Source organism: Phaseolus vulgaris, chromosome 10, assembly GCF_051622355.1.
Source record: "Phaseolus vulgaris cultivar YP4 chromosome 10, ASM5162235v1, whole genome shotgun sequence".
NCBI classification, from domain to species: domain Eukaryota; kingdom Viridiplantae; phylum Streptophyta; class Magnoliopsida; order Fabales; family Fabaceae; genus Phaseolus; species Phaseolus vulgaris.
In genome coordinates, this window is record NC_143507.1 from 15429802 (window position 1) to 15452236 (window position 22435).

At 41.3% G+C, this 22435-nt stretch overlaps 42 non-coding genes across 42 annotated transcripts; all 42 read left to right on the forward strand.

The window, feature by feature from the left end:
- The first annotated feature begins 118 nt into the window (after positions 1–118).
- Positions 119–237, forward strand: LOC150024345 (5S ribosomal RNA). Its single transcript, XR_016516880.1, has one exon. It is a non-coding gene; the product is annotated as a 5S ribosomal RNA (ribosomal RNA).
- A 420-nt stretch (positions 238–657) lies between these two features.
- LOC150024346 (5S ribosomal RNA) lies at positions 658–776 on the forward strand. The gene has a single exon (XR_016516700.1). It is a non-coding gene; the product is annotated as a 5S ribosomal RNA (ribosomal RNA).
- Positions 777–1196: 420 nt separating this feature from the next.
- LOC150024347 (5S ribosomal RNA) lies at positions 1197–1315 on the forward strand. The gene has a single exon (XR_016516701.1). It is a non-coding gene; the product is annotated as a 5S ribosomal RNA (ribosomal RNA).
- A 420-nt stretch (positions 1316–1735) lies between these two features.
- Positions 1736–1854, forward strand: LOC150024348 (5S ribosomal RNA). Its single transcript, XR_016516881.1, has one exon. It is a non-coding gene; the product is annotated as a 5S ribosomal RNA (ribosomal RNA).
- A 420-nt stretch (positions 1855–2274) lies between these two features.
- Positions 2275–2393, forward strand: LOC150024349 (5S ribosomal RNA). Its single transcript, XR_016516883.1, has one exon. It is a non-coding gene; the product is annotated as a 5S ribosomal RNA (ribosomal RNA).
- A 420-nt stretch (positions 2394–2813) lies between these two features.
- Positions 2814–2932, forward strand: LOC150024350 (5S ribosomal RNA). Its single transcript, XR_016516884.1, has one exon. It is a non-coding gene; the product is annotated as a 5S ribosomal RNA (ribosomal RNA).
- A 420-nt stretch (positions 2933–3352) lies between these two features.
- LOC150024351 (5S ribosomal RNA) lies at positions 3353–3471 on the forward strand. Its single transcript, XR_016516702.1, has one exon. It is a non-coding gene; the product is annotated as a 5S ribosomal RNA (ribosomal RNA).
- Positions 3472–3891: 420 nt separating this feature from the next.
- Positions 3892–4010, forward strand: LOC150024352 (5S ribosomal RNA). The gene has a single exon (XR_016516703.1). It is a non-coding gene; the product is annotated as a 5S ribosomal RNA (ribosomal RNA).
- Positions 4011–4430: 420 nt separating this feature from the next.
- LOC150024353 (5S ribosomal RNA) lies at positions 4431–4549 on the forward strand. Its single transcript, XR_016516885.1, has one exon. It is a non-coding gene; the product is annotated as a 5S ribosomal RNA (ribosomal RNA).
- Positions 4550–4969: 420 nt separating this feature from the next.
- On the forward strand, positions 4970–5088 carry LOC150024354 (5S ribosomal RNA). Its single transcript, XR_016516886.1, has one exon. It is a non-coding gene; the product is annotated as a 5S ribosomal RNA (ribosomal RNA).
- Positions 5089–5508: 420 nt separating this feature from the next.
- On the forward strand, positions 5509–5627 carry LOC150024355 (5S ribosomal RNA). The gene has a single exon (XR_016516887.1). It is a non-coding gene; the product is annotated as a 5S ribosomal RNA (ribosomal RNA).
- A 420-nt stretch (positions 5628–6047) lies between these two features.
- On the forward strand, positions 6048–6166 carry LOC150024356 (5S ribosomal RNA). Its single transcript, XR_016516704.1, has one exon. It is a non-coding gene; the product is annotated as a 5S ribosomal RNA (ribosomal RNA).
- A 420-nt stretch (positions 6167–6586) lies between these two features.
- LOC150024357 (5S ribosomal RNA) lies at positions 6587–6705 on the forward strand. The gene has a single exon (XR_016516753.1). It is a non-coding gene; the product is annotated as a 5S ribosomal RNA (ribosomal RNA).
- A 420-nt stretch (positions 6706–7125) lies between these two features.
- On the forward strand, positions 7126–7244 carry LOC150024358 (5S ribosomal RNA). The gene has a single exon (XR_016516705.1). It is a non-coding gene; the product is annotated as a 5S ribosomal RNA (ribosomal RNA).
- Positions 7245–7664: 420 nt separating this feature from the next.
- On the forward strand, positions 7665–7783 carry LOC150024359 (5S ribosomal RNA). Its single transcript, XR_016516888.1, has one exon. It is a non-coding gene; the product is annotated as a 5S ribosomal RNA (ribosomal RNA).
- Positions 7784–8203: 420 nt separating this feature from the next.
- On the forward strand, positions 8204–8322 carry LOC150024360 (5S ribosomal RNA). The gene has a single exon (XR_016516889.1). It is a non-coding gene; the product is annotated as a 5S ribosomal RNA (ribosomal RNA).
- Positions 8323–8742: 420 nt separating this feature from the next.
- Positions 8743–8861, forward strand: LOC150024361 (5S ribosomal RNA). The gene has a single exon (XR_016516890.1). It is a non-coding gene; the product is annotated as a 5S ribosomal RNA (ribosomal RNA).
- A 420-nt stretch (positions 8862–9281) lies between these two features.
- Positions 9282–9400, forward strand: LOC150024362 (5S ribosomal RNA). Its single transcript, XR_016516928.1, has one exon. It is a non-coding gene; the product is annotated as a 5S ribosomal RNA (ribosomal RNA).
- A 420-nt stretch (positions 9401–9820) lies between these two features.
- Positions 9821–9939, forward strand: LOC150024363 (5S ribosomal RNA). The gene has a single exon (XR_016516707.1). It is a non-coding gene; the product is annotated as a 5S ribosomal RNA (ribosomal RNA).
- A 420-nt stretch (positions 9940–10359) lies between these two features.
- On the forward strand, positions 10360–10478 carry LOC150024364 (5S ribosomal RNA). Its single transcript, XR_016516708.1, has one exon. It is a non-coding gene; the product is annotated as a 5S ribosomal RNA (ribosomal RNA).
- A 420-nt stretch (positions 10479–10898) lies between these two features.
- On the forward strand, positions 10899–11017 carry LOC150024365 (5S ribosomal RNA). The gene has a single exon (XR_016516976.1). It is a non-coding gene; the product is annotated as a 5S ribosomal RNA (ribosomal RNA).
- Positions 11018–11437: 420 nt separating this feature from the next.
- LOC150024366 (5S ribosomal RNA) lies at positions 11438–11556 on the forward strand. The gene has a single exon (XR_016516929.1). It is a non-coding gene; the product is annotated as a 5S ribosomal RNA (ribosomal RNA).
- Positions 11557–11976: 420 nt separating this feature from the next.
- Positions 11977–12095, forward strand: LOC150024367 (5S ribosomal RNA). The gene has a single exon (XR_016516709.1). It is a non-coding gene; the product is annotated as a 5S ribosomal RNA (ribosomal RNA).
- Positions 12096–12515: 420 nt separating this feature from the next.
- Positions 12516–12634, forward strand: LOC150024368 (5S ribosomal RNA). The gene has a single exon (XR_016516710.1). It is a non-coding gene; the product is annotated as a 5S ribosomal RNA (ribosomal RNA).
- Positions 12635–13054: 420 nt separating this feature from the next.
- On the forward strand, positions 13055–13173 carry LOC150024369 (5S ribosomal RNA). The gene has a single exon (XR_016516711.1). It is a non-coding gene; the product is annotated as a 5S ribosomal RNA (ribosomal RNA).
- A 420-nt stretch (positions 13174–13593) lies between these two features.
- Positions 13594–13712, forward strand: LOC150024370 (5S ribosomal RNA). The gene has a single exon (XR_016516977.1). It is a non-coding gene; the product is annotated as a 5S ribosomal RNA (ribosomal RNA).
- Positions 13713–14132: 420 nt separating this feature from the next.
- On the forward strand, positions 14133–14251 carry LOC150024371 (5S ribosomal RNA). Its single transcript, XR_016516712.1, has one exon. It is a non-coding gene; the product is annotated as a 5S ribosomal RNA (ribosomal RNA).
- A 420-nt stretch (positions 14252–14671) lies between these two features.
- Positions 14672–14790, forward strand: LOC150024372 (5S ribosomal RNA). Its single transcript, XR_016516713.1, has one exon. It is a non-coding gene; the product is annotated as a 5S ribosomal RNA (ribosomal RNA).
- Positions 14791–15210: 420 nt separating this feature from the next.
- LOC150024373 (5S ribosomal RNA) lies at positions 15211–15329 on the forward strand. Its single transcript, XR_016516978.1, has one exon. It is a non-coding gene; the product is annotated as a 5S ribosomal RNA (ribosomal RNA).
- Positions 15330–15749: 420 nt separating this feature from the next.
- LOC150024374 (5S ribosomal RNA) lies at positions 15750–15868 on the forward strand. The gene has a single exon (XR_016516979.1). It is a non-coding gene; the product is annotated as a 5S ribosomal RNA (ribosomal RNA).
- Positions 15869–16288: 420 nt separating this feature from the next.
- On the forward strand, positions 16289–16407 carry LOC150024375 (5S ribosomal RNA). Its single transcript, XR_016516714.1, has one exon. It is a non-coding gene; the product is annotated as a 5S ribosomal RNA (ribosomal RNA).
- Positions 16408–16827: 420 nt separating this feature from the next.
- LOC150024376 (5S ribosomal RNA) lies at positions 16828–16946 on the forward strand. Its single transcript, XR_016516891.1, has one exon. It is a non-coding gene; the product is annotated as a 5S ribosomal RNA (ribosomal RNA).
- Positions 16947–17366: 420 nt separating this feature from the next.
- LOC150024377 (5S ribosomal RNA) lies at positions 17367–17485 on the forward strand. Its single transcript, XR_016516980.1, has one exon. It is a non-coding gene; the product is annotated as a 5S ribosomal RNA (ribosomal RNA).
- A 420-nt stretch (positions 17486–17905) lies between these two features.
- On the forward strand, positions 17906–18024 carry LOC150024378 (5S ribosomal RNA). The gene has a single exon (XR_016516981.1). It is a non-coding gene; the product is annotated as a 5S ribosomal RNA (ribosomal RNA).
- A 420-nt stretch (positions 18025–18444) lies between these two features.
- On the forward strand, positions 18445–18563 carry LOC150024379 (5S ribosomal RNA). Its single transcript, XR_016516983.1, has one exon. It is a non-coding gene; the product is annotated as a 5S ribosomal RNA (ribosomal RNA).
- Positions 18564–18983: 420 nt separating this feature from the next.
- On the forward strand, positions 18984–19102 carry LOC150024380 (5S ribosomal RNA). Its single transcript, XR_016516715.1, has one exon. It is a non-coding gene; the product is annotated as a 5S ribosomal RNA (ribosomal RNA).
- A 420-nt stretch (positions 19103–19522) lies between these two features.
- Positions 19523–19641, forward strand: LOC150024381 (5S ribosomal RNA). Its single transcript, XR_016516716.1, has one exon. It is a non-coding gene; the product is annotated as a 5S ribosomal RNA (ribosomal RNA).
- A 420-nt stretch (positions 19642–20061) lies between these two features.
- LOC150024382 (5S ribosomal RNA) lies at positions 20062–20180 on the forward strand. The gene has a single exon (XR_016517083.1). It is a non-coding gene; the product is annotated as a 5S ribosomal RNA (ribosomal RNA).
- A 420-nt stretch (positions 20181–20600) lies between these two features.
- Positions 20601–20719, forward strand: LOC150024383 (5S ribosomal RNA). The gene has a single exon (XR_016516984.1). It is a non-coding gene; the product is annotated as a 5S ribosomal RNA (ribosomal RNA).
- Positions 20720–21139: 420 nt separating this feature from the next.
- Positions 21140–21258, forward strand: LOC150024384 (5S ribosomal RNA). The gene has a single exon (XR_016516985.1). It is a non-coding gene; the product is annotated as a 5S ribosomal RNA (ribosomal RNA).
- A 420-nt stretch (positions 21259–21678) lies between these two features.
- On the forward strand, positions 21679–21797 carry LOC150024385 (5S ribosomal RNA). Its single transcript, XR_016516718.1, has one exon. It is a non-coding gene; the product is annotated as a 5S ribosomal RNA (ribosomal RNA).
- Positions 21798–22217: 420 nt separating this feature from the next.
- Positions 22218–22336, forward strand: LOC150024386 (5S ribosomal RNA). The gene has a single exon (XR_016516719.1). It is a non-coding gene; the product is annotated as a 5S ribosomal RNA (ribosomal RNA).
- The last annotated feature ends 99 nt before the right edge of the window (positions 22337–22435 follow it).

Genomic DNA, 22435 nt, shown 5'->3' on the forward strand with positions numbered 1-22435 from the left:
CTACAAAAACGATCGTGAAATAGTGTTGTGTAGCGAGTTATCGCGTTCGAGGTCCAACTATTTTGAAACTGAAGCCCACCTGCAAACCCATATAGGTATTGATCGCGCAACGCTTGGCAGGTGCGATCATACCAGCACTAATGCACCGGATCCCATCAGAACTCCGCAGTCAAGCGTGCTTGGGCGAGAGTAGTACTAGGATGGGTGACCTCCTGGGAAGTCCTCGTGTTGCACTTCTTTTTTGTGTTATGTTTTTCTTCCTCTTCCTGGCCTAGACAGTCAAACCATGAGTTCACCTTTTTTGTGCTTGTTACCTCGTTTCGAACAACTTTCATTTTTTATGCGTCTCAATCCGACTTCTCTATCAAAAGTTATGATCGTTTGAAGTTTTGTCACGCTAATTTTTGCCAACTCCAAATCTATCACTCTTCTCTTCAATGTAAGGTCTCATCCATCAAATATACACTAAACGAAGATACCACAAAAAAAATTGGCTCAAAAATCAATTTGCTGAGCTCTAAATAAAAATCTTAAAGTACCTACAAAAACGATCGTGAAATAGTGTTGTGTAGCGAGTTATCGCGTTCGAGGTCCAACTATTTTGAAACTGAAGCCCACCTGCAAACCCATATAGGTATTGATCGCGCAACGCTTGGCAGGTGCGATCATACCAGCACTAATGCACCGGATCCCATCAGAACTCCGCAGTTAAGCGTGCTTGGGCGAGAGTAGTACTAGGATGGGTGACCTCCTGGGAAGTCCTCGTGTTGCACTTCTTTTTTGTGTTATGTTTTTCTTCCTCTTCCTGGCCTAGACAGTCAAACCATGAGTTCACCTTTTTTGTGCTTGTTACCTCGTTTCGAACAACTTTCATTTTTTATGCGTCTCAATCCGACTTCTCTATCAAAAGTTATGATCGTTTGAAGTTTTGTCACGCTAATTTTTGCCAACTCCAAATCTATCACTCTTCTCTTCAATGTAAGGTCTCATCCATCAAATATACACTAAACGAAGATACCACAAAAAAAATTGGCTCAAAAATCAATTTGCTGAGCTCTAAATAAAAATCTTAAAGTACCTACAAAAACGATCGTGAAATAGTGTTGTGTAGCGAGTTATCGCGTTCGAGGTCCAACTATTTTGAAACTGAAGCCCACCTGCAAACCCATATAGGTATTGATCGCGCAACGCTTGGCAGGTGCGATCATACCAGCACTAATGCACCGGATCCCATCAGAACTCCGCAGTTAAGCGTGCTTGGGCGAGAGTAGTACTAGGATGGGTGACCTCCTGGGAAGTCCTCGTGTTGCACTTCTTTTTTGTGTTATGTTTTTCTTCCTCTTCCTGGCCTAGACAGTCAAACCATGAGTTCACCTTTTTTGTGCTTGTTACCTCGTTTCGAACAACTTTCATTTTTTATGCGTCTCAATCCGACTTCTCTATCAAAAGTTATGATCGTTTGAAGTTTTGTCACGCTAATTTTTGCCAACTCCAAATCTATCACTCTTCTCTTCAATGTAAGGTCTCATCCATCAAATATACACTAAACGAAGATACCACAAAAAAAATTGGCTCAAAAATCAATTTGCTGAGCTCTAAATAAAAATCTTAAAGTACCTACAAAAACGATCGTGAAATAGTGTTGTGTAGCGAGTTATCGCGTTCGAGGTCCAACTATTTTGAAACTGAAGCCCACCTGCAAACCCATATAGGTATTGATCGCGCAACGCTTGGCAGGTGCGATCATACCAGCACTAATGCACCGGATCCCATCAGAACTCCGCAGTCAAGCGTGCTTGGGCGAGAGTAGTACTAGGATGGGTGACCTCCTGGGAAGTCCTCGTGTTGCACTTCTTTTTTGTGTTATGTTTTTCTTCCTCTTCCTGGCCTAGACAGTCAAACCATGAGTTCACCTTTTTTGTGCTTGTTACCTCGTTTCGAACAACTTTCATTTTTTATGCGTCTCAATCCGACTTCTCTATCAAAAGTTATGATCGTTTGAAGTTTTGTCACGCTAATTTTTGCCAACTCCAAATCTATCACTCTTCTCTTCAATGTAAGGTCTCATCCATCAAATATACACTAAACGAAGATACCACAAAAAAAATTGGCTCAAAAATCAATTTGCTGAGCTCTAAATAAAAATCTTAAAGTACCTACAAAAACGATCGTGAAATAGTGTTGTGTAGCGAGTTATCGCGTTCGAGGTCCAACTATTTTGAAACTGAAGCCCACCTGCAAACCCATATAGGTATTGATCGCGCAACGCTTGGCAGGTGCGATCATACCAGCACTAATGCACCGGATCCCATCAGAACTCCGCAGTCAAGCGTGCTTGGGCGAGAGTAGTACTAGGATGGGTGACCTCCTGGGAAGTCCTCGTGTTGCACTTCTTTTTTGTGTTATGTTTTTCTTCCTCTTCCTGGCCTAGACAGTCAAACCATGAGTTCACCTTTTTTGTGCTTGTTACCTCGTTTCGAACAACTTTCATTTTTTATGCGTCTCAATCCGACTTCTCTATCAAAAGTTATGATCGTTTGAAGTTTTGTCACGCTAATTTTTGCCAACTCCAAATCTATCACTCTTCTCTTCAATGTAAGGTCTCATCCATCAAATATACACTAAACGAAGATACCACAAAAAAAATTGGCTCAAAAATCAATTTGCTGAGCTCTAAATAAAAATCTTAAAGTACCTACAAAAACGATCGTGAAATAGTGTTGTGTAGCGAGTTATCGCGTTCGAGGTCCAACTATTTTGAAACTGAAGCCCACCTGCAAACCCATATAGGTATTGATCGCGCAACGCTTGGCAGGTGCGATCATACCAGCACTAATGCACCGGATCCCATCAGAACTCCGCAGTCAAGCGTGCTTGGGCGAGAGTAGTACTAGGATGGGTGACCTCCTGGGAAGTCCTCGTGTTGCACTTCTTTTTTGTGTTATGTTTTTCTTCCTCTTCCTGGCCTAGACAGTCAAACCATGAGTTCACCTTTTTTGTGCTTGTTACCTCGTTTCGAACAACTTTCATTTTTTATGCGTCTCAATCCGACTTCTCTATCAAAAGTTATGATCGTTTGAAGTTTTGTCACGCTAATTTTTGCCAACTCCAAATCTATCACTCTTCTCTTCAATGTAAGGTCTCATCCATCAAATATACACTAAACGAAGATACCACAAAAAAAATTGGCTCAAAAATCAATTTGCTGAGCTCTAAATAAAAATCTTAAAGTACCTACAAAAACGATCGTGAAATAGTGTTGTGTAGCGAGTTATCGCGTTCGAGGTCCAACTATTTTGAAACTGAAGCCCACCTGCAAACCCATATAGGTATTGATCGCGCAACGCTTGGCAGGTGCGATCATACCAGCACTAATGCACCGGATCCCATCAGAACTCCGCAGTTAAGCGTGCTTGGGCGAGAGTAGTACTAGGATGGGTGACCTCCTGGGAAGTCCTCGTGTTGCACTTCTTTTTTGTGTTATGTTTTTCTTCCTCTTCCTGGCCTAGACAGTCAAACCATGAGTTCACCTTTTTTGTGCTTGTTACCTCGTTTCGAACAACTTTCATTTTTTATGCGTCTCAATCCGACTTCTCTATCAAAAGTTATGATCGTTTGAAGTTTTGTCACGCTAATTTTTGCCAACTCCAAATCTATCACTCTTCTCTTCAATGTAAGGTCTCATCCATCAAATATACACTAAACGAAGATACCACAAAAAAAATTGGCTCAAAAATCAATTTGCTGAGCTCTAAATAAAAATCTTAAAGTACCTACAAAAACGATCGTGAAATAGTGTTGTGTAGCGAGTTATCGCGTTCGAGGTCCAACTATTTTGAAACTGAAGCCCACCTGCAAACCCATATAGGTATTGATCGCGCAACGCTTGGCAGGTGCGATCATACCAGCACTAATGCACCGGATCCCATCAGAACTCCGCAGTTAAGCGTGCTTGGGCGAGAGTAGTACTAGGATGGGTGACCTCCTGGGAAGTCCTCGTGTTGCACTTCTTTTTTGTGTTATGTTTTTCTTCCTCTTCCTGGCCTAGACAGTCAAACCATGAGTTCACCTTTTTTGTGCTTGTTACCTCGTTTCGAACAACTTTCATTTTTTATGCGTCTCAATCCGACTTCTCTATCAAAAGTTATGATCGTTTGAAGTTTTGTCACGCTAATTTTTGCCAACTCCAAATCTATCACTCTTCTCTTCAATGTAAGGTCTCATCCATCAAATATACACTAAACGAAGATACCACAAAAAAAATTGGCTCAAAAATCAATTTGCTGAGCTCTAAATAAAAATCTTAAAGTACCTACAAAAACGATCGTGAAATAGTGTTGTGTAGCGAGTTATCGCGTTCGAGGTCCAACTATTTTGAAACTGAAGCCCACCTGCAAACCCATATAGGTATTGATCGCGCAACGCTTGGCAGGTGCGATCATACCAGCACTAATGCACCGGATCCCATCAGAACTCCGCAGTCAAGCGTGCTTGGGCGAGAGTAGTACTAGGATGGGTGACCTCCTGGGAAGTCCTCGTGTTGCACTTCTTTTTTGTGTTATGTTTTTCTTCCTCTTCCTGGCCTAGACAGTCAAACCATGAGTTCACCTTTTTTGTGCTTGTTACCTCGTTTCGAACAACTTTCATTTTTTATGCGTCTCAATCCGACTTCTCTATCAAAAGTTATGATCGTTTGAAGTTTTGTCACGCTAATTTTTGCCAACTCCAAATCTATCACTCTTCTCTTCAATGTAAGGTCTCATCCATCAAATATACACTAAACGAAGATACCACAAAAAAAATTGGCTCAAAAATCAATTTGCTGAGCTCTAAATAAAAATCTTAAAGTACCTACAAAAACGATCGTGAAATAGTGTTGTGTAGCGAGTTATCGCGTTCGAGGTCCAACTATTTTGAAACTGAAGCCCACCTGCAAACCCATATAGGTATTGATCGCGCAACGCTTGGCAGGTGCGATCATACCAGCACTAATGCACCGGATCCCATCAGAACTCCGCAGTCAAGCGTGCTTGGGCGAGAGTAGTACTAGGATGGGTGACCTCCTGGGAAGTCCTCGTGTTGCACTTCTTTTTTGTGTTATGTTTTTCTTCCTCTTCCTGGCCTAGACAGTCAAACCATGAGTTCACCTTTTTTGTGCTTGTTACCTCGTTTCGAACAACTTTCATTTTTTATGCGTCTCAATCCGACTTCTCTATCAAAAGTTATGATCGTTTGAAGTTTTGTCACGCTAATTTTTGCCAACTCCAAATCTATCACTCTTCTCTTCAATGTAAGGTCTCATCCATCAAATATACACTAAACGAAGATACCACAAAAAAAATTGGCTCAAAAATCAATTTGCTGAGCTCTAAATAAAAATCTTAAAGTACCTACAAAAACGATCGTGAAATAGTGTTGTGTAGCGAGTTATCGCGTTCGAGGTCCAACTATTTTGAAACTGAAGCCCACCTGCAAACCCATATAGGTATTGATCGCGCAACACTTGGCAGGTGCGATCATACCAGCACTAATGCACCGGATCCCATCAGAACTCCGCAGTCAAGCGTGCTTGGGCGAGAGTAGTACTAGGATGGGTGACCTCCTGGGAAGTCCTCGTGTTGCACTTCTTTTTTGTGTTATGTTTTTCTTCCTCTTCCTGGCCTAGACAGTCAAACCATGAGTTCACCTTTTTTGTGCTTGTTACCTCGTTTCGAACAACTTTCATTTTTTATGCGTCTCAATCCGACTTCTCTATCAAAAGTTATGATCGTTTGAAGTTTTGTCACGCTAATTTTTGCCAACTCCAAATCTATCACTCTTCTCTTCAATGTAAGGTCTCATCCATCAAATATACACTAAACGAAGATACCACAAAAAAAATTGGCTCAAAAATCAATTTGCTGAGCTCTAAATAAAAATCTTAAAGTACCTACAAAAACGATCGTGAAATAGTGTTGTGTAGCGAGTTATCGCGTTCGAGGTCCAACTATTTTGAAACTGAAGCCCACCTGCAAACCCATATAGGTATTGATCGCGCAACGCTTGGCAGGTGCGATCATACCAGCACTAATGCACCGGATCCCATCAGAACTCCGCAGTTAAGCGTGCTTGGGCGAGAGTAGTACTAGGATGGGTGACCTCCTGGGAAGTCCTCGTGTTGCACTTCTTTTTTGTGTTATGTTTTTCTTCCTCTTCCTGGCCTAGACAGTCAAACCATGAGTTCACCTTTTTTGTGCTTGTTACCTCGTTTCGAACAACTTTCATTTTTTATGCGTCTCAATCCGACTTCTCTATCAAAAGTTATGATCGTTTGAAGTTTTGTCACGCTAATTTTTGCCAACTCCAAATCTATCACTCTTCTCTTCAATGTAAGGTCTCATCCATCAAATATACACTAAACGAAGATACCACAAAAAAAATTGGCTCAAAAATCAATTTGCTGAGCTCTAAATAAAAATCTTAAAGTACCTACAAAAACGATCGTGAAATAGTGTTGTGTAGCGAGTTATCGCGTTCGAGGTCCAACTATTTTGAAACTGAAGCCCACCTGCAAACCCATATAGGTATTGATCGCGCAACGCTTGGCAGGTGCGATCATACCAGCACTAATGCACCGGATCCCATCAGAACTCCGCAGTTAAGCGTGCCTGGGCGAGAGTAGTACTAGGATGGGTGACCTCCTGGGAAGTCCTCGTGTTGCACTTCTTTTTTGTGTTATGTTTTTCTTCCTCTTCCTGGCCTAGACAGTCAAACCATGAGTTCACCTTTTTTGTGCTTGTTACCTCGTTTCGAACAACTTTCATTTTTTATGCGTCTCAATCCGACTTCTCTATCAAAAGTTATGATCGTTTGAAGTTTTGTCACGCTAATTTTTGCCAACTCCAAATCTATCACTCTTCTCTTCAATGTAAGGTCTCATCCATCAAATATACACTAAACGAAGATACCACAAAAAAAATTGGCTCAAAAATCAATTTGCTGAGCTCTAAATAAAAATCTTAAAGTACCTACAAAAACGATCGTGAAATAGTGTTGTGTAGCGAGTTATCGCGTTCGAGGTCCAACTATTTTGAAACTGAAGCCCACCTGCAAACCCATATAGGTATTGATCGCGCAACGCTTGGCAGGTGCGATCATACCAGCACTAATGCACCGGATCCCATCAGAACTCCGCAGTTAAGCGTGCTTGGGCGAGAGTAGTACTAGGATGGGTGACCTCCTGGGAAGTCCTCGTGTTGCACTTCTTTTTTGTGTTATGTTTTTCTTCCTCTTCCTGGCCTAGACAGTCAAACCATGAGTTCACCTTTTTTGTGCTTGTTACCTCGTTTCGAACAACTTTCATTTTTTATGCGTCTCAATCCGACTTCTCTATCAAAAGTTATGATCGTTTGAAGTTTTGTCACGCTAATTTTTGCCAACTCCAAATCTATCACTCTTCTCTTCAATGTAAGGTCTCATCCATCAAATATACACTAAACGAAGATACCACAAAAAAAATTGGCTCAAAAATCAATTTGCTGAGCTCTAAATAAAAATCTTAAAGTACCTACAAAAACGATCGTGAAATAGTGTTGTGTAGCGAGTTATCGCGTTCGAGGTCCAACTATTTTGAAACTGAAGCCCACCTGCAAACCCATATAGGTATTGATCGCGCAACGCTTGGCAGGTGCGATCATACCAGCACTAATGCACCGGATCCCATCAGAACTCCGCAGTCAAGCGTGCTTGGGCGAGAGTAGTACTAGGATGGGTGACCTCCTGGGAAGTCCTCGTGTTGCACTTCTTTTTTGTGTTATGTTTTTCTTCCTCTTCCTGGCCTAGACAGTCAAACCATGAGTTCACCTTTTTTGTGCTTGTTACCTCGTTTCGAACAACTTTCATTTTTTATGCGTCTCAATCCGACTTCTCTATCAAAAGTTATGATCGTTTGAAGTTTTGTCACGCTAATTTTTGCCAACTCCAAATCTATCACTCTTCTCTTCAATGTAAGGTCTCATCCATCAAATATACACTAAACGAAGATACCACAAAAAAAATTGGCTCAAAAATCAATTTGCTGAGCTCTAAATAAAAATCTTAAAGTACCTACAAAAACGATCGTGAAATAGTGTTGTGTAGCGAGTTATCGCGTTCGAGGTCCAACTATTTTGAAACTGAAGCCCACCTGCAAACCCATATAGGTATTGATCGCGCAACGCTTGGCAGGTGCGATCATACCAGCACTAATGCACCGGATCCCATCAGAACTCCGCAGTCAAGCGTGCTTGGGCGAGAGTAGTACTAGGATGGGTGACCTCCTGGGAAGTCCTCGTGTTGCACTTCTTTTTTGTGTTATGTTTTTCTTCCTCTTCCTGGCCTAGACAGTCAAACCATGAGTTCACCTTTTTTGTGCTTGTTACCTCGTTTCGAACAACTTTCATTTTTTATGCGTCTCAATCCGACTTCTCTATCAAAAGTTATGATCGTTTGAAGTTTTGTCACGCTAATTTTTGCCAACTCCAAATCTATCACTCTTCTCTTCAATGTAAGGTCTCATCCATCAAATATACACTAAACGAAGATACCACAAAAAAAATTGGCTCAAAAATCAATTTGCTGAGCTCTAAATAAAAATCTTAAAGTACCTACAAAAACGATCGTGAAATAGTGTTGTGTAGCGAGTTATCGCGTTCGAGGTCCAACTATTTTGAAACTGAAGCCCACCTGCAAACCCATATAGGTATTGATCGCGCAACGCTTGGCAGGTGCGATCATACCAGCACTAATGCACCGGATCCCATCAGAACTCCGCAGTCAAGCGTGCTTGGGCGAGAGTAGTACTAGGATGGGTGACCTCCTGGGAAGTCCTCGTGTTGCACTTCTTTTTTGTGTTATGTTTTTCTTCCTCTTCCTGGCCTAGACAGTCAAACCATGAGTTCACCTTTTTTGTGCTTGTTACCTCGTTTCGAACAACTTTCATTTTTTATGCGTCTCAATCCGACTTCTCTATCAAAAGTTATGATCGTTTGAAGTTTTGTCACGCTAATTTTTGCCAACTCCAAATCTATCACTCTTCTCTTCAATGTAAGGTCTCATCCATCAAATATACACTAAACGAAGATACCACAAAAAAAATTGGCTCAAAAATCAATTTGCTGAGCTCTAAATAAAAATCTTAAAGTACCTACAAAAACGATCGTGAAATAGTGTTGTGTAGCGAGTTATCGCGTTCGAGGTCCAACTATTTTGAAACTGAAGCCCACCTGCAAACCCATATAGGTATTGATCGCGCAACGCTTGGCAGGTGCGATCATACCAGCACTAATGCACCGGATCCCATCAGAACTCCGCAGTAAAGCGTGCTTGGGCGAGAGTAGTACTAGGATGGGTGACCTCCTGGGAAGTCCTCGTGTTGCACTTCTTTTTTGTGTTATGTTTTTCTTCCTCTTCCTGGCCTAGACAGTCAAACCATGAGTTCACCTTTTTTGTGCTTGTTACCTCGTTTCGAACAACTTTCATTTTTTATGCGTCTCAATCCGACTTCTCTATCAAAAGTTATGATCGTTTGAAGTTTTGTCACGCTAATTTTTGCCAACTCCAAATCTATCACTCTTCTCTTCAATGTAAGGTCTCATCCATCAAATATACACTAAACGAAGATACCACAAAAAAAATTGGCTCAAAAATCAATTTGCTGAGCTCTAAATAAAAATCTTAAAGTACCTACAAAAACGATCGTGAAATAGTGTTGTGTAGCGAGTTATCGCGTTCGAGGTCCAACTATTTTGAAACTGAAGCCCACCTGCAAACCCATATAGGTATTGATCGCGCAACGCTTGGCAGGTGCGATCATACCAGCACTAATGCACCGGATCCCATCAGAACTCCGCAGTTAAGCGTGCTTGGGCGAGAGTAGTACTAGGATGGGTGACCTCCTGGGAAGTCCTCGTGTTGCACTTCTTTTTTGTGTTATGTTTTTCTTCCTCTTCCTGGCCTAGACAGTCAAACCATGAGTTCACCTTTTTTGTGCTTGTTACCTCGTTTCGAACAACTTTCATTTTTTATGCGTCTCAATCCGACTTCTCTATCAAAAGTTATGATCGTTTGAAGTTTTGTCACGCTAATTTTTGCCAACTCCAAATCTATCACTCTTCTCTTCAATGTAAGGTCTCATCCATCAAATATACACTAAACGAAGATACCACAAAAAAAATTGGCTCAAAAATCAATTTGCTGAGCTCTAAATAAAAATCTTAAAGTACCTACAAAAACGATCGTGAAATAGTGTTGTGTAGCGAGTTATCGCGTTCGAGGTCCAACTATTTTGAAACTGAAGCCCACCTGCAAACCCATATAGGTATTGATCGCGCAACGCTTGGCAGGTGCGATCATACCAGCACTAATGCACCGGATCCCATCAGAACTCCGCAGTTAAGCGTGCTTGGGCGAGAGTAGTACTAGGATGGGTGACCTCCTGGGAAGTCCTCGTGTTGCACTTCTTTTTTGTGTTATGTTTTTCTTCCTCTTCCTGGCCTAGACAGTCAAACCATGAGTTCACCTTTTTTGTGCTTGTTACCTCGTTTCGAACAACTTTCATTTTTTATGCGTCTCAATCCGACTTCTCTATCAAAAGTTATGATCGTTTGAAGTTTTGTCACGCTAATTTTTGCCAACTCCAAATCTATCACTCTTCTCTTCAATGTAAGGTCTCATCCATCAAATATACACTAAACGAAGATACCACAAAAAAAATTGGCTCAAAAATCAATTTGCTGAGCTCTAAATAAAAATCTTAAAGTACCTACAAAAACGATCGTGAAATAGTGTTGTGTAGCGAGTTATCGCGTTCGAGGTCCAACTATTTTGAAACTGAAGCCCACCTGCAAACCCATATAGGTATTGATCGCGCAACGCTTGGCAGGTGCGATCATACCAGCACTAATGCACCGGATCCCATCAGAACTCCGCAGTTAAGCGTGGTTGGGCGAGAGTAGTACTAGGATGGGTGACCTCCTGGGAAGTCCTCGTGTTGCACTTCTTTTTTGTGTTATGTTTTTCTTCCTCTTCCTGGCCTAGACAGTCAAACCATGAGTTCACCTTTTTTGTGCTTGTTACCTCGTTTCGAACAACTTTCATTTTTTATGCGTCTCAATCCGACTTCTCTATCAAAAGTTATGATCGTTTGAAGTTTTGTCACGCTAATTTTTGCCAACTCCAAATCTATCACTCTTCTCTTCAATGTAAGGTCTCATCCATCAAATATACACTAAACGAAGATACCACAAAAAAAATTGGCTCAAAAATCAATTTGCTGAGCTCTAAATAAAAATCTTAAAGTACCTACAAAAACGATCGTGAAATAGTGTTGTGTAGCGAGTTATCGCGTTCGAGGTCCAACTATTTTGAAACTGAAGCCCACCTGCAAACCCATATAGGTATTGATCGCGCAACGCTTGGCAGGTGCGATCATACCAGCACTAATGCACCGGATCCCATCAGAACTCCGCAGTAAAGCGTGCTTGGGCGAGAGTAGTACTAGGATGGGTGACCTCCTGGGAAGTCCTCGTGTTGCACTTCTTTTTTGTGTTATGTTTTTCTTCCTCTTCCTGGCCTAGACAGTCAAACCATGAGTTCACCTTTTTTGTGCTTGTTACCTCGTTTCGAACAACTTTCATTTTTTATGCGTCTCAATCCGACTTCTCTATCAAAAGTTATGATCGTTTGAAGTTTTGTCACGCTAATTTTTGCCAACTCCAAATCTATCACTCTTCTCTTCAATGTAAGGTCTCATCCATCAAATATACACTAAACGAAGATACCACAAAAAAAATTGGCTCAAAAATCAATTTGCTGAGCTCTAAATAAAAATCTTAAAGTACCTACAAAAACGATCGTGAAATAGTGTTGTGTAGCGAGTTATCGCGTTCGAGGTCCAACTATTTTGAAACTGAAGCCCACCTGCAAACCCATATAGGTATTGATCGCGCAACGCTTGGCAGGTGCGATCATACCAGCACTAATGCACCGGATCCCATCAGAACTCCGCAGTTAAGCGTGCTTGGGCGAGAGTAGTACTAGGATGGGTGACCTCCTGGGAAGTCCTCGTGTTGCACTTCTTTTTTGTGTTATGTTTTTCTTCCTCTTCCTGGCCTAGACAGTCAAACCATGAGTTCACCTTTTTTGTGCTTGTTACCTCGTTTCGAACAACTTTCATTTTTTATGCGTCTCAATCCGACTTCTCTATCAAAAGTTATGATCGTTTGAAGTTTTGTCACGCTAATTTTTGCCAACTCCAAATCTATCACTCTTCTCTTCAATGTAAGGTCTCATCCATCAAATATACACTAAACGAAGATACCACAAAAAAAATTGGCTCAAAAATCAATTTGCTGAGCTCTAAATAAAAATCTTAAAGTACCTACAAAAACGATCGTGAAATAGTGTTGTGTAGCGAGTTATCGCGTTCGAGGTCCAACTATTTTGAAACTGAAGCCCACCTGCAAACCCATATAGGTATTGATCGCGCAACGCTTGGCAGGTGCGATCATACCAGCACTAATGCACCGGATCCCATCAGAACTCCGCAGTTAAGCGTGCTTGGGCGAGAGTAGTACTAGGATGGGTGACCTCCTGGGAAGTCCTCGTGTTGCACTTCTTTTTTGTGTTATGTTTTTCTTCCTCTTCCTGGCCTAGACAGTCAAACCATGAGTTCACCTTTTTTGTGCTTGTTACCTCGTTTCGAACAACTTTCATTTTTTATGCGTCTCAATCCGACTTCTCTATCAAAAGTTATGATCGTTTGAAGTTTTGTCACGCTAATTTTTGCCAACTCCAAATCTATCACTCTTCTCTTCAATGTAAGGTCTCATCCATCAAATATACACTAAACGAAGATACCACAAAAAAAATTGGCTCAAAAATCAATTTGCTGAGCTCTAAATAAAAATCTTAAAGTACCTACAAAAACGATCGTGAAATAGTGTTGTGTAGCGAGTTATCGCGTTCGAGGTCCAACTATTTTGAAACTGAAGCCCACCTGCAAACCCATATAGGTATTGATCGCGCAACGCTTGGCAGGTGCGATCATACCAGCACTAATGCACCGGATCCCATCAGAACTCCGCAGTTAAGCGTGCTTGGGCGAGAGTAGTACTAGGATGGGTGACCTCCTGGGAAGTCCTCGTGTTGCACTTCTTTTTTGTGTTATGTTTTTCTTCCTCTTCCTGGCCTAGACAGTCAAACCATGAGTTCACCTTTTTTGTGCTTGTTACCTCGTTTCGAACAACTTTCATTTTTTATGCGTCTCAATCCGACTTCTCTATCAAAAGTTATGATCGTTTGAAGTTTTGTCACGCTAATTTTTGCCAACTCCAAATCTATCACTCTTCTCTTCAATGTAAGGTCTCATCCATCAAATATACACTAAACGAAGATACCACAAAAAAAATTGGCTCAAAAATCAATTTGCTGAGCTCTAAATAAAAATCTTAAAGTACCTACAAAAACGATCGTGAAATAGTGTTGTGTAGCGAGTTATCGCGTTCGAGGTCCAACTATTTTGAAACTGAAGCCCACCTGCAAACCCATATAGGTATTGATCGCGCAACGCTTGGCAGGTGCGATCATACCAGCACTAATGCACCGGATCCCATCAGAACTCCGCAGTTAAGCGTGGTTGGGCGAGAGTAGTACTAGGATGGGTGACCTCCTGGGAAGTCCTCGTGTTGCACTTCTTTTTTGTGTTATGTTTTTCTTCCTCTTCCTGGCCTAGACAGTCAAACCATGAGTTCACCTTTTTTGTGCTTGTTACCTCGTTTCGAACAACTTTCATTTTTTATGCGTCTCAATCCGACTTCTCTATCAAAAGTTATGATCGTTTGAAGTTTTGTCACGCTAATTTTTGCCAACTCCAAATCTATCACTCTTCTCTTCAATGTAAGGTCTCATCCATCAAATATACACTAAACGAAGATACCACAAAAAAAATTGGCTCAAAAATCAATTTGCTGAGCTCTAAATAAAAATCTTAAAGTACCTACAAAAACGATCGTGAAATAGTGTTGTGTAGCGAGTTATCGCGTTCGAGGTCCAACTATTTTGAAACTGAAGCCCACCTGCAAACCCATATAGGTATTGATCGCGCAACGCTTGGCAGGTGCGATCATACCAGCACTAATGCACCGGATCCCATCAGAACTCCGCAGTTAAGCGTGCTTGGGCGAGAGTAGTACTAGGATGGGTGACCTCCTGGGAAGTCCTCGTGTTGCACTTCTTTTTTGTGTTATGTTTTTCTTCCTCTTCCTGGCCTAGACAGTCAAACCATGAGTTCACCTTTTTTGTGCTTGTTACCTCGTTTCGAACAACTTTCATTTTTTATGCGTCTCAATCCGACTTCTCTATCAAAAGTTATGATCGTTTGAAGTTTTGTCACGCTAATTTTTGCCAACTCCAAATCTATCACTCTTCTCTTCAATGTAAGGTCTCATCCATCAAATATACACTAAACGAAGATACCACAAAAAAAATTGGCTCAAAAATCAATTTGCTGAGCTCTAAATAAAAATCTTAAAGTACCTACAAAAACGATCGTGAAATAGTGTTGTGTAGCGAGTTATCGCGTTCGAGGTCCAACTATTTTGAAACTGAAGCCCACCTGCAAACCCATATAGGTATTGATCGCGCAACGCTTGGCAGGTGCGATCATACCAGCACTAATGCACCGGATCCCATCAGAACTCCGCAGTTAAGCGTGCTTGGGCGAGAGTAGTACTAGGATGGGTGACCTCCTGGGAAGTCCTCGTGTTGCACTTCTTTTTTGTGTTATGTTTTTCTTCCTCTTCCTGGCCTAGACAGTCAAACCATGAGTTCACCTTTTTTGTGCTTGTTACCTCGTTTCGAACAACTTTCATTTTTTATGCGTCTCAATCCGACTTCTCTATCAAAAGTTATGATCGTTTGAAGTTTTGTCACGCTAATTTTTGCCAACTCCAAATCTATCACTCTTCTCTTCAATGTAAGGTCTCATCCATCAAATATACACTAAACGAAGATACCACAAAAAAAATTGGCTCAAAAATCAATTTGCTGAGCTCTAAATAAAAATCTTAAAGTACCTACAAAAACGATCGTGAAATAGTGTTGTGTAGCGAGTTATCGCGTTCGAGGTCCAACTATTTTGAAACTGAAGCCCACCTGCAAACCCATATAGGTATTGATCGCGCAACGCTTGGCAGGTGCGATCATACCAGCACTAATGCACCGGATCCCATCAGAACTCCGCAGTTAAGCGTGGTTGGGCGAGAGTAGTACTAGGATGGGTGACCTCCTGGGAAGTCCTCGTGTTGCACTTCTTTTTTGTGTTATGTTTTTCTTCCTCTTCCTGGCCTAGACAGTCAAACCATGAGTTCACCTTTTTTGTGCTTGTTACCTCGTTTCGAACAACTTTCATTTTTTATGCGTCTCAATCCGACTTCTCTATCAAAAGTTATGATCGTTTGAAGTTTTGTCACGCTAATTTTTGCCAACTCCAAATCTATCACTCTTCTCTTCAATGTAAGGTCTCATCCATCAAATATACACTAAACGAAGATACCACAAAAAAAATTGGCTCAAAAATCAATTTGCTGAGCTCTAAATAAAAATCTTAAAGTACCTACAAAAACGATCGTGAAATAGTGTTGTGTAGCGAGTTATCGCGTTCGAGGTCCAACTATTTTGAAACTGAAGCCCACCTGCAAACCCATATAGGTATTGATCGCGCAACGCTTGGCAGGTGCGATCATACCAGCACTAATGCACCGGATCCCATCAGAACTCCGCAGTTAAGCGTGGTTGGGCGAGAGTAGTACTAGGATGGGTGACCTCCTGGGAAGTCCTCGTGTTGCACTTCTTTTTTGTGTTATGTTTTTCTTCCTCTTCCTGGCCTAGACAGTCAAACCATGAGTTCACCTTTTTTGTGCTTGTTACCTCGTTTCGAACAACTTTCATTTTTTATGCGTCTCAATCCGACTTCTCTATCAAAAGTTATGATCGTTTGAAGTTTTGTCACGCTAATTTTTGCCAACTCCAAATCTATCACTCTTCTCTTCAATGTAAGGTCTCATCCATCAAATATACACTAAACGAAGATACCACAAAAAAAATTGGCTCAAAAATCAATTTGCTGAGCTCTAAATAAAAATCTTAAAGTACCTACAAAAACGATCGTGAAATAGTGTTGTGTAGCGAGTTATCGCGTTCGAGGTCCAACTATTTTGAAACTGAAGCCCACCTGCAAACCCATATAGGTATTGATCGCGCAACGCTTGGCAGGTGCGATCATACCAGCACTAATGCACCGGATCCCATCAGAACTCCGCAGTTAAGCGTGCTTGGGCGAGAGTAGTACTAGGATGGGTGACCTCCTGGGAAGTCCTCGTGTTGCACTTCTTTTTTGTGTTATGTTTTTCTTCCTCTTCCTGGCCTAGACAGTCAAACCATGAGTTCACCTTTTTTGTGCTTGTTACCTCGTTTCGAACAACTTTCATTTTTTATGCGTCTCAATCCGACTTCTCTATCAAAAGTTATGATCGTTTGAAGTTTTGTCACGCTAATTTTTGCCAACTCCAAATCTATCACTCTTCTCTTCAATGTAAGGTCTCATCCATCAAATATACACTAAACGAAGATACCACAAAAAAAATTGGCTCAAAAATCAATTTGCTGAGCTCTAAATAAAAATCTTAAAGTACCTACAAAAACGATCGTGAAATAGTGTTGTGTAGCGAGTTATCGCGTTCGAGGTCCAACTATTTTGAAACTGAAGCCCACCTGCAAACCCATATAGGTATTGATCGCGCAACGCTTGGCAGGTGCGATCATACCAGCACTAATGCACCGGATCCCATCAGAACTCCGCAGTCAAGCGTGCTTGGGCGAGAGTAGTACTAGGATGGGTGACCTCCTGGGAAGTCCTCGTGTTGCACTTCTTTTTTGTGTTATGTTTTTCTTCCTCTTCCTGGCCTAGACAGTCAAACCATGAGTTCACCTTTTTTGTGCTTGTTACCTCGTTTCGAACAACTTTCATTTTTTATGCGTCTCAATCCGACTTCTCTATCAAAAGTTATGATCGTTTGAAGTTTTGTCACGCTAATTTTTGCCAACTCCAAATCTATCACTCTTCTCTTCAATGTAAGGTCTCATCCATCAAATATACACTAAACGAAGATACCACAAAAAAAATTGGCTCAAAAATCAATTTGCTGAGCTCTAAATAAAAATCTTAAAGTACCTACAAAAACGATCGTGAAATAGTGTTGTGTAGCGAGTTATCGCGTTCGAGGTCCAACTATTTTGAAACTGAAGCCCACCTGCAAACCCATATAGGTATTGATCGCGCAACGCTTGGCAGGTGCGATCATACCAGCACTAATGCACCGGATCCCATCAGAACTCCGCAGTTAAGCGTGGTTGGGCGAGAGTAGTACTAGGATGGGTGACCTCCTGGGAAGTCCTCGTGTTGCACTTCTTTTTTGTGTTATGTTTTTCTTCCTCTTCCTGGCCTAGACAGTCAAACCATGAGTTCACCTTTTTTGTGCTTGTTACCTCGTTTCGAACAACTTTCATTTTTTATGCGTCTCAATCCGACTTCTCTATCAAAAGTTATGATCGTTTGAAGTTTTGTCACGCTAATTTTTGCCAACTCCAAATCTATCACTCTTCTCTTCAATGTAAGGTCTCATCCATCAAATATACACTAAACGAAGATACCACAAAAAAAATTGGCTCAAAAATCAATTTGCTGAGCTCTAAATAAAAATCTTAAAGTACCTACAAAAACGATCGTGAAATAGTGTTGTGTAGCGAGTTATCGCGTTCGAGGTCCAACTATTTTGAAACTGAAGCCCACCTGCAAACCCATATAGGTATTGATCGCGCAACGCTTGGCAGGTGCGATCATACCAGCACTAATGCACCGGATCCCATCAGAACTCCGCAGTTAAGCGTGGTTGGGCGAGAGTAGTACTAGGATGGGTGACCTCCTGGGAAGTCCTCGTGTTGCACTTCTTTTTTGTGTTATGTTTTTCTTCCTCTTCCTGGCCTAGACAGTCAAACCATGAGTTCACCTTTTTTGTGCTTGTTACCTCGTTTCGAACAACTTTCATTTTTTATGCGTCTCAATCCGACTTCTCTATCAAAAGTTATGATCGTTTGAAGTTTTGTCACGCTAATTTTTGCCAACTCCAAATCTATCACTCTTCTCTTCAATGTAAGGTCTCATCCATCAAATATACACTAAACGAAGATACCACAAAAAAAATTGGCTCAAAAATCAATTTGCTGAGCTCTAAATAAAAATCTTAAAGTACCTACAAAAACGATCGTGAAATAGTGTTGTGTAGCGAGTTATCGCGTTCGAGGTCCAACTATTTTGAAACTGAAGCCCACCTGCAAACCCATATAGGTATTGATCGCGCAACGCTTGGCAGGTGCGATCATACCAGCACTAATGCACCGGATCCCATCAGAACTCCGCAGTTAAGCGTGGTTGGGCGAGAGTAGTACTAGGATGGGTGACCTCCTGGGAAGTCCTCGTGTTGCACTTCTTTTTTGTGTTATGTTTTTCTTCCTCTTCCTGGCCTAGACAGTCAAACCATGAGTTCACCTTTTTTGTGCTTGTTACCTCGTTTCGAACAACTTTCATTTTTTATGCGTCTCAATCCGACTTCTCTATCAAAAGTTATGATCGTTTGAAGTTTTGTCACGCTAATTTTTGCCAACTCCAAATCTATCACTCTTCTCTTCAATGTAAGGTCTCATCCATCAAATATACACTAAACGAAGATACCACAAAAAAAATTGGCTCAAAAATCAATTTGCTGAGCTCTAAATAAAAATCTTAAAGTACCTACAAAAACGATCGTGAAATAGTGTTGTGTAGCGAGTTATCGCGTTCGAGGTCCAACTATTTTGAAACTGAAGCCCACCTGCAAACCCATATAGGTATTGATCGCGCAACGCTTGGCAGGTGCGATCATACCAGCACTAATGCACCGGATCCCATCAGAACTCCGCAGTTAAGCGTGCTTGGGCGAGAGTAGTACTAGGATGGGTGACCTCCTGGGAAGTCCTCGTGTTGCACTTCTTTTTTGTGTTATGTTTTTCTTCCTCTTCCTGGCCTAGACAGTCAAACCATGAGTTCACCTTTTTTGTGCTTGTTACCTCGTTTCGAACAACTTTCATTTTTTATGCGTCTCAATCCGACTTCTCTATCAAAAGTTATGATCGTTTGAAGTTTTGTCACGCTAATTTTTGCCAACTCCAAATCTATCACTCTTCTCTTCAATGTAAGGTCTCATCCATCAAATATACACTAAACGAAGATACCACAAAAAAAATTGGCTCAAAAATCAATTTGCTGAGCTCTAAATAAAAATCTTAAAGTACCTACAAAAACGATCGTGAAATAGTGTTGTGTAGCGAGTTATCGCGTTCGAGGTCCAACTATTTTGAAACTGAAGCCCACCTGCAAACCCATATAGGTATTGATCGCGCAACGCTTGGCAGGTGCGATCATACCAGCACTAATGCACCGGATCCCATCAGAACTCCGCAGTTAAGCGTGCTTGGGCGAGAGTAGTACTAGGATGGGTGACCTCCTGGGAAGTCCTCGTGTTGCACTTCTTTTTTGTGTTATGTTTTTCTTCCTCTTCCTGGCCTAGACAGTCAAACCATGAGTTCACCTTTTTTGTGCTTGTTACCTCGTTTCGAACAACTTTCATTTTTTATGCGTCTCAATCCGACTTCTCTATCAAAAGTTATGATCGTTTGAAGTTTTGTCACGCTAATTTTTGCCAACTCCAAATCTATCACTCTTCTCTTCAATGTAAGGTCTCATCCATCAAATATACACTAAACGAAGATACCACAAAAAAAATTGGCTCAAAAATCAATTTGCTGAGCTCTAAATAAAAATCTTAAAGTACCTACAAAAACGATCGTGAAATAGTGTTGTGTAGCGAGTTATCGCGTTCGAGGTCCAACTATTTTGAAACTGAAGCCCACCTGCAAACCCATATAGGTATTGATCGCGCAACGCTTGGCAGGTGCGATCATACCAGCACTAATGCACCGGATCCCATCAGAACTCCGCAGTTAAGCGTGGTTGGGCGAGAGTAGTACTAGGATGGGTGACCTCCTGGGAAGTCGTCGTGTTGCACTTCTTTTTTGTGTTATGTTTTTCTTCCTCTTCCTGGCCTAGACAGTCAAACCATGAGTTCACCTTTTTTGTGCTTGTTACCTCGTTTCGAACAACTTTCATTTTTTATGCGTCTCAATCCGACTTCTCTATCAAAAGTTATGATCGTTTGAAGTTTTGTCACGCTAATTTTTGCCAACTCCAAATCTATCACTCTTCTCTTCAATGTAAGGTCTCATCCATCAAATATACACTAAACGAAGATACCACAAAAAAAATTGGCTCAAAAATCAATTTGCTGAGCTCTAAATAAAAATCTTAAAGTACCTACAAAAACGATCGTGAAATAGTGTTGTGTAGCGAGTTATCGCGTTCGAGGTCCAACTATTTTGAAACTGAAGCCCACCTGCAAACCCATATAGGTATTGATCGCGCAACGCTTGGCAGGTGCGATCATACCAGCACTAATGCACCGGATCCCATCAGAACTCCGCAGTTAAGCGTGGTTGGGCGAGAGTAGTACTAGGATGGGTGACCTCCTGGGAAGTCCTCGTGTTGCACTTCTTTTTTGTGTTATGTTTTTCTTCCTCTTCCTGGCCTAGACAGTCAAACCATGAGTTCACCTTTTTTGTGCTTGTTACCTCGTTTCGAACAACTTTCATTTTTTATGCGTCTCAATCCGACTTCTCTATCAAAAGTTATGATCGTTTGAAGTTTTGTCACGCTAATTTTTGCCAACTCCAAATCTATCACTCTTCTCTTCAATGTAAGGTCTCATCCATCAAATATACACTAAACGAAGATACCACAAAAAAAATTGGCTCAAAAATCAATTTGCTGAGCTCTAAATAAAAATCTTAAAGTACCTACAAAAACGATCGTGAAATAGTGTTGTGTAGCGAGTTATCGCGTTCGAGGTCCAACTATTTTGAAACTGAAGCCCACCTGCAAACCCATATAGGTATTGATCGCGCAACGCTTGGCAGGTGCGATCATACCAGCACTAATGCACCGGATCCCATCAGAACTCCGCAGTTAAGCGTGGTTGGGCGAGAGTAGTACTAGGATGGGTGACCTCCTGGGAAGTCCTCGTGTTGCACTTCTTTTTTGTGTTATGTTTTTCTTCCTCTTCCTGGCCTAGACAGTCAAACCATGAGTTCACCTTTTTTGTGCTTGTTACCTCGTTTCGAACAACTTTCATTTTTTATGCGTCTCAATCCGACTTCTCTATCAAAAGTTATGATCGTTTGAAGTTTTGTCACGCTAATTTTTGCCAACTCCAAATCTATCACTCTTCTCTTCAATGTAAGGTCTCATCCATCAAATATACACTAAACGAAGATACCACAAAAAAAATTGGCTCAAAAATCAATTTGCTGAGCTCTAAATAAAAATCTTAAAGTACCTACAAAAACGATCGTGAAATAGTGTTGTGTAGCGAGTTATCGCGTTCGAGGTCCAACTATTTTGAAACTGAAGCCCACCTGCAAACCCATATAGGTATTGATCGCGCAACGCTTGGCAGGTGCGATCATACCAGCACTAATGCACCGGATCCCATCAGAACTCCGCAGTTAAGCGTGCTTGGGCGAGAGTAGTACTAGGATGGGTGACCTCCTGGGAAGTCCTCGTGTTGCACTTCTTTTTTGTGTTATGTTTTTCTTCCTCTTCCTGGCCTAGACAGTCAAACCATGAGTTCACCTTTTTTGTGCTTGTTACCTCGTTTCGAACAACTTTCATTTTTTATGCGTCTCAATCCGACTTCTCTATCAAAAGTTATGATCGTTTGAAGTTTTGTCACGCTAATTTTTGCCAACTCCAAATCTATCACTCTTCTCTTCAATGTAAGGTCTCATCCATCAAATATACACTAAACGAAGATACCACAAAAAAAATTGGCTCAAAAATCAATTTGCTGAGCTCTAAATAAAAATCTTAAAGTACCTACAAAAACGATCGTGAAATAGTGTTGTGTAGCGAGTTATCGCGTTCGAGGTCCAACTATTTTGAAACTGAAGCCCACCTGCAAACCCATATAGGTATTGATCGCGCAACGCTTGGCAGGTGCGATCATACCAGCACTAATGCACCGGATCCCATCAGAACTCCGCAGTTAAGCGTGCTTGGGCGAGAGTAGTACTAGGATGGGTGACCTCCTGGGAAGTCCTCGTGTTGCACTTCTTTTTTGTGTTATGTTTTTCTTCCTCTTCCTGGCCTAGACAGTCAAACCATGAGTTCACCTTTTTTGTGCTTGTTACCTCGTTTCGAACAACTTTCATT